General features: G+C 34.0%; 1 long non-coding RNA gene across 1 annotated transcript; it reads left to right on the top strand.

Moving 5' to 3' along the window:
• The first annotated feature begins 309 nt into the window (after nt 1–309).
• LOC107081109 lies at nt 310–3270 on the top strand. The gene is made up of 3 exons (XR_001481028.1): nt 310–333; nt 421–603; nt 2222–3270. It is a non-coding gene; the product is annotated as an uncharacterized LOC107081109 (long non-coding RNA).
• The last annotated feature ends 3446 nt before the right edge of the window (nt 3271–6716 follow it).

Raw genomic sequence — 6716 nt, forward strand, 5'->3', positions numbered from 1 at the left:
TCTAGGAGTGGAAACTGAACAATGCTTTATTATGTTTTATTGTTTTAGGGCTTGTAAGTGCAATCTGCTATTAGTATGAAAGGACAGGTGAACTCTGACTTAAGGATAAAGATGTTTGAAAGTAACCTATTTTAAAACAAATCAAATACATTATATAAGCATTTGCCGCCCTCTGATCAAACTTAAACAATAACCTCATATTAGGTAAACCATCTGTGCTTTATTTGGATGATTTTGCAGTTTTAGTTGCAGAAAAGTTGTATTATAAAAAAAATAATAATAATTATACTGCTTTGCTTCCCTCAGACTTAAAAATGGTCCAGAAATCCGCAGGTGAGCGTCATTGATAAAAAGATGCTGTTATTCATGTTTCAGCTCTGCTCATAATTCTCCTCTCATGTGTTTTGGTATTTAATTTAGTGAACGTCTACACAATCACTTCAGGGGAGACATTTGGCGCTGATGAAGAACTGCTGAGGGAACTGAAGAAGAGGATACAGCTGAATATTATACACTACCCGGAAAGCTGCATCATCATTGTTTTTTGTCCTATCATCTCTCGTGTTGGGTCAGATGTAGAAGCAGCTATGAGTCTGGTGACAGGTACAAGTGCTAGTATGGATTTATTGAGGCATTCATTTAACCAAAGTAAAAAATATTTTTAATTTTAACTCTATTGGCTTACTTCATTAGGCCTTACTTAGAAGTAGGCCTTGTCAAAGAAGGCAACAGCTCAATTTCAGCTCCAAAAAAAACCTATAAAAACTTCACACCTTGCTACTGTTATTTATTTTAATATTTTTAAATGAAATTAAAAAACAATGCAATTGCTTAATTACTCTTCAGGGAAGATTTGCCCGTTTTTGTATGATAAGGATGTAAAACTTCTTAAATGCATTTAAAAATGAGCAAGTAACACAAAACATAATGAATGTAACCTAATATTGATGTCAGGGTTTGGTTGAGGTTTTGAGGACCCAAATGCAGACGCGAGGAGGCAGAGGTGAGTTATTGTAGTTTAATGGAGTACTCACAGGCAACTGAGGCAGGAATCCAGAAATCCAACATAATAAATACATAAAAACAGAACCTTGGAGACATCAGGGAACAACATGCATGAAGAGCCGGGAAAAGAAGAGGAACCAGCACAGAGGAACTGCATAGGGAGAGTACTTATGCGAGACTGAACAAAGACAGGACTAATTAGCTCATTGGGAGCAGGTGTAAACAGAGGCTTCTAGAAGGAGCTAGGGGAAAGGAGAATGACACAAGATGGCAACAGAGGAAAAGCAAGAAAAACCTAAGAACTAAAATATATCCAGAAAACACAACTAAATAGGAATTAAACCAATAAAACTAGAAAAACATGGATCAAAGTGAAAGCTGAATACACAAAGAAAACTGAACAGAACCAAAACCAGGACAATCAATAAAAATTATATTATAGCCAATATAAATTACAAAGATGGTGTAAGCTTAATATGCAAGGATATTAATAATATTATTTGATGAAAACCTACCTTCTGAAAAAATGAATAGGAAAGTAACTATAAAGATCATTCTAAGATCATAAAAGGTCTACAAAACCTTTACAAAAAGAAAAAATGCAAAATTAGAAAATAATTTCTAAGTAAATTCAAAATAATTTCAAGAATATTCAAGTTAAGCGGTATCATTGGAACAGCTATAAATTCATATTATATACTAAAAATGCTAAAATATATAGAGAGAGTATATAGACCACTACATGTATAATAAGTGTTAGAGTATTATTTACATTTATTTTGTGCAGCAAATTATTACAGCATTGAGCTTAACTCTATTGTCGGAAATGGAAGTAAATGTAAATGGCTGTGCCTTATTTTAAAACAGGCTTACTATATGTGTATAGTATAGTACATATAGTACTATACACTATATGTGTATAGTACTATATGTGTAATATCGATACTTACTGTGTATCGATATTATTAATGTACATTTAAAGTGTACTAATATTTTCAAAATAAATGTTATATTTCATGGTTTCTATTTGCTTTTTAGTTGGTAATGGAGTATAAGTGATGTTGCTATAGTTTTTTGTTTTTAGATTTGAATAAGCTGCTTTAATAGATGATTCACTAACCACTCAGCTTTAAGTACGTAATCAATGTAGATAGGATGGTTGTAGTTTGAATTCCAAAAATTCCCCTAATTAATCTTTTTCTTTTTCTTGTTACAGCACAAAATCAAAAAGTTATTCTGGTTATGATGCACCACACCCGAGACGAAAGCTACTCCACAGCTGGGATGGACTGGTCAAAAAGGTTTCCAAATGTGATCTTGAGTGTTCACGTCCTATTCCATGAGACCATGCCAGGGTTACTGCCATGTACAGAAAACAAGATGGCGGTGAACAAAATTATAAAGGTGTTGCATTACAACAGCGAAAATAGCTGGAGAAGAAGGTTCCTTAAAATTGGTGGAGGATTAATAGCAACATATTTTATTTATTTGTTAATAAGGCAGATGATGACCTTATATTAAACTCATAACTCTGCAAGCTTTGGTGAATTTGTGGTGCATACTTTTACTGAATTCATATAAACACTTTCCTGTCATGTATTGTCAAAATGCTTCGAACACAAACTAGCCATTATTATTAATAACTTTGACCCTTTATGTCAGAAAAGTCAGGGGTCACATACCATGTTTACGCTCACATCATGCAGCTGAGATTAACAAAATTCTAAAGGTGTTGCATTACAACAGCGAAATTAGCTGGAGAAGAAGTTTCCTGAAAATCGGTGTAGGATTAATAATAACATCCTTGGTTCTTGTTTTTTTTTATAAAAAAAATAACTCTTTCTTTTTCTCAAAAAAGGAAAACTTCTAATTTGAACAAGGGTCCAGGTCAGTTGGCCCCATCAAGAATATTTATGACCTTCTGATAACTGTACTTTGCATTATCCTTTATGCTGATACCTTTAATTCAATTTCCTATTATATGAATACCATGTACTACACTCTTTACTTGTTCATACTTTCATATGGGCCAGTGTACAGACAAAATAAGGCAAATGATGACCTTATATTAAACTCATAACTCTGCAGAAGCTTTGGTGAATTTGTGGTGCATACTTTTATTGAAATCATATAAACACTTTCCTGTCATGTATTGTTAAAAAGCTTCCAACACAGACTAGCCATTATTTATAACTTTGACCCTTTATGTCAGAAAAGTCATGGGTCACATAATATGTTTACTCTCACATCATGGAGCTGAGATTGCAAAACTTATAGATTTGATTTGAAACTGAGTGTTCAGAGCTCTAAACACGAATAAAGCTTTTGTGTGCCATCCTTAATATGTTTTCTGCATCAGTTTCTTCTGATCAGCCTTTGTCAGATTATATATTGTAAAAATAGTCCAATGTCAGTGCATTAGCTGTCTTCTGTTGCTGTTTTTGCCTCATGAGATCTTACCATGGGTGTGTCTAATTTCAGCCGACCTGGTTCCCCCGGACTGGGTCCTTCGGGGGCTGTGAAAAGAAGGCCGAAAGAGTTTGGCTGTAGATTCAAACAGGTCTAGTTTTTCCAGCTGTTACTGCCCCTCACTTAGATTAGCTCTGTCGCCTAGCACCTGTGACAGTTGGACACACAAAGCAGTTTTTTAGCAGGATAACATGGGTATGAAACGAACAATACTGCTAAAATTAAAAATGGCAAAAATAGATGAAAAACTATGTTAAAAAAACACCCTGTAAATGATAATAGGCCTATCAATAGAAAGTCCAGACATATGACAATTTTCATCAGCCTCCAGTCCCCTCAACAGTATTTCACAACTCACATCATCAGTGTCGCCAAAACTTGCTTTCAAAAGGCGGAGCCAACAGAGCAGCGATCAGATCATAACTGATCTATACAATGAAAATAGCTGCATGAGCTGGAACGCTGTAGAAAGGCAAAGCAAAAATATTTATACAATAATCTGCCCTTATTACTAGAGGGCCAATATAACTCAAGCTTGAGAGACAGCATTGTGAGACTGCGGTAAGTTTTGCAATATATTCATAGATTTGGCTTTAATAATTAATAACTCGTGGGTGGATGATTTATTCTAAAAAAACAGACACCTCTCCGCAACCACAGCAAGGCAGACAGTGAGCTATAACCGTAGTTTCCTCAAAACAAGTCTCCTATCGCGCTGGGAGAATTACATTGGACCCTATGCAGAGCTTGCTCCTCCGATAATGCTTAGGGACCCTCTGCAAGTTGCAACACCATAAAACTAATCAGAGAGAAATATTCAAAAGCGTCACCAAGAAGAGGTGGATTATTATCAAATTCATTTTAAGTGCATCATGTCATTCATACCACATTTATTGGATTCGAAAATAATACTATTTGAGGAATTTCCCAAAGCCTAAATGACAAATGGCACCTCTATTTTATTATTCAAATAAGTATAAAATGAGCAATGACTACACTATAGATCATTGTAGTGCCACCAAACTTGTAGGATACATAGATAACCACATCTGGATCATACTACAACTCTTACTTTGTGAAGAAGATAGGCCAAACTGTATTTTTGGAGATTTTTTTCTTTGTTATTATAAGCATATAATAGCCAATAATTACACTTTAGATCATTGTAGTGCCACCAAACTTGTAGCACACATAGATAACCTCATCTAGTTCATATTACATATCTTATTTTGGGAAAATGTGCTAAACTCTATTGTTTTGAGGGATTTAAATTGTTATTATAAGCATATAATGGCCATAATTACACTATAGATCATTGCAGCACAACCAAACTTATAGCACACATAGATAACCTAATCTAGTTCATACTACAATTCTTACTTTGGGAATATGTGCTAAACTCTATCTTTTGAGAGTTTTACATTGTTATTATAAGCATATGATAACCATAATTACACTCTTGATCAATATGTGCCAAAGTGTATTTTTGGAGATTTTTTCCATTGCTATAAGCCTATAATAGCCAATAATTACACTATAGATCATTGTAGTGTTACCAAACTTGTAGCACACATAGATAACATCTTTCAATTCACACTACAACTATAATTTTCGCAATATGTGCTAAACTCTATTTTTTGAGATTTTTTCATTGTTATTATACTGTACGCAGGCCAGGTGCGCAATCTCTGCAACAGGAACCACAGCACTGAGCGTTTTGTGTACTGCATAAAGTATACCTGTCGCAAATGGAGGGAGGACTCACCTTGGGTTTGTGGAAACCGCTAAATGGGACAATTGTGGCTTCATATGTAGAGCTTTTCCTTGTGTGTAATAAATGTTACTCAAATACTGAATTCATACTCTTTCTCATTTTCTAAGCTGAAATGTTGAATGACATCTATATTTTTAATATTTCTCTAGACCAAGGAGTTGTGCCTGCAGAGTTAAAAATAGCTAAAATTACACCAGTTTATAAAGAAGATGACCGTGCTATTTTTAACAATTATAGACTAATTTCATTGTTACCAGCCCTGTGCAAAGTTCTTGAAAAAACTTGTTTACATGAGATTAATTCAACATTTGGAAAACAAATTATATTCTATATGCACACCAGTATGGTTTTAGGAAGCAACACTCTACGTACATGGCACTTGTCCAATTTTTGACTGAAATATACAAAGTAAAAGAAAACACTGTAGGTATTTTTCTGGATCTTTCAAAAGCATTTGATACCGTTAACCATATTATTCAGTTAAAAAAACGTTCACATTATGGTATTCGAAATAAGTCACTACTCTGGTTCACTAGTTACCTTTCAGACCGGTATCAAACTGTCAACTATAATGGGACAGAATCTCCTCTCCTTCCTCTTCAGTGCGGTTTACCACAAGGTTCCATCTTGTGTCCCCTGTTATTTTTAATATATGTTAATGACCTCCCTAATGTTTCAGATAAACTTTCTAAAATCTTATTTGCAGACGATACAAGTGTGTTTTACTCCCATAAAAACCCTGAAATTTTAATAAAGGTAGTTAATGAAGAACTGGACAAGTTATCCTCTTGGTTCGAGTCCAACAAATTGTCACTTAACATAAAAAAACAAGTTATATATTTTTTGGTTATAAATTTGATACATTTAAATCTCCAATGAAAATTCAAATTGATAATACTTCTATTAATAATGTTAGATCTGCTCGTTTCCTCAGTGTTATTCTAGATGATTCTTTATCCTGGAAACCTCACATTAGTGCCTTAAGTACAAAAATAGCCAAAGTGGTCGGTATACTAGGAAAAATCTGACACCTGATTAACAAAAAAGTTGCAATTATGTTATATTATTCAATGTTATATCCATATTATAATTACTGTAATGTTGCTTGGGCTAGACTAATAAGACTTTGTGTAAATCGTAGACACCCCTCCCAACCACTGTTTGCTCAGGCAAGTATTCTTAGTGTTTATCAAGTGAATCAACTTCAAATAGCTTTATTCGTTTATAGCTCTATAAAAAAGTTACTTCCCCAGCACTTTTGTAATATTTTTACTTTTAATAATGAATTTCACCAGTATCCAACTCATAGTAGTTGTCTTATCAGGCCTCCTTATTCTCGTACAACTCAAACAAAGTTTAGTGTATTATACAGAGGATCAAGGATATGGAGCAGTCTTCCCACATCACTGACAGAACAAATTAAACAGAGAGTAAAATTGCTGCTACTAAGTTGTCTGAACTTTCCATA

This window comes from Cyprinodon variegatus, unplaced genomic scaffold, assembly GCF_000732505.1.
Source record: "Cyprinodon variegatus isolate N-32 unplaced genomic scaffold, C_variegatus-1.0 Scaffold2945, whole genome shotgun sequence".
In the NCBI taxonomy this organism is placed as follows: Eukaryota; Metazoa; Chordata; class Actinopteri; order Cyprinodontiformes; family Cyprinodontidae; genus Cyprinodon; species Cyprinodon variegatus.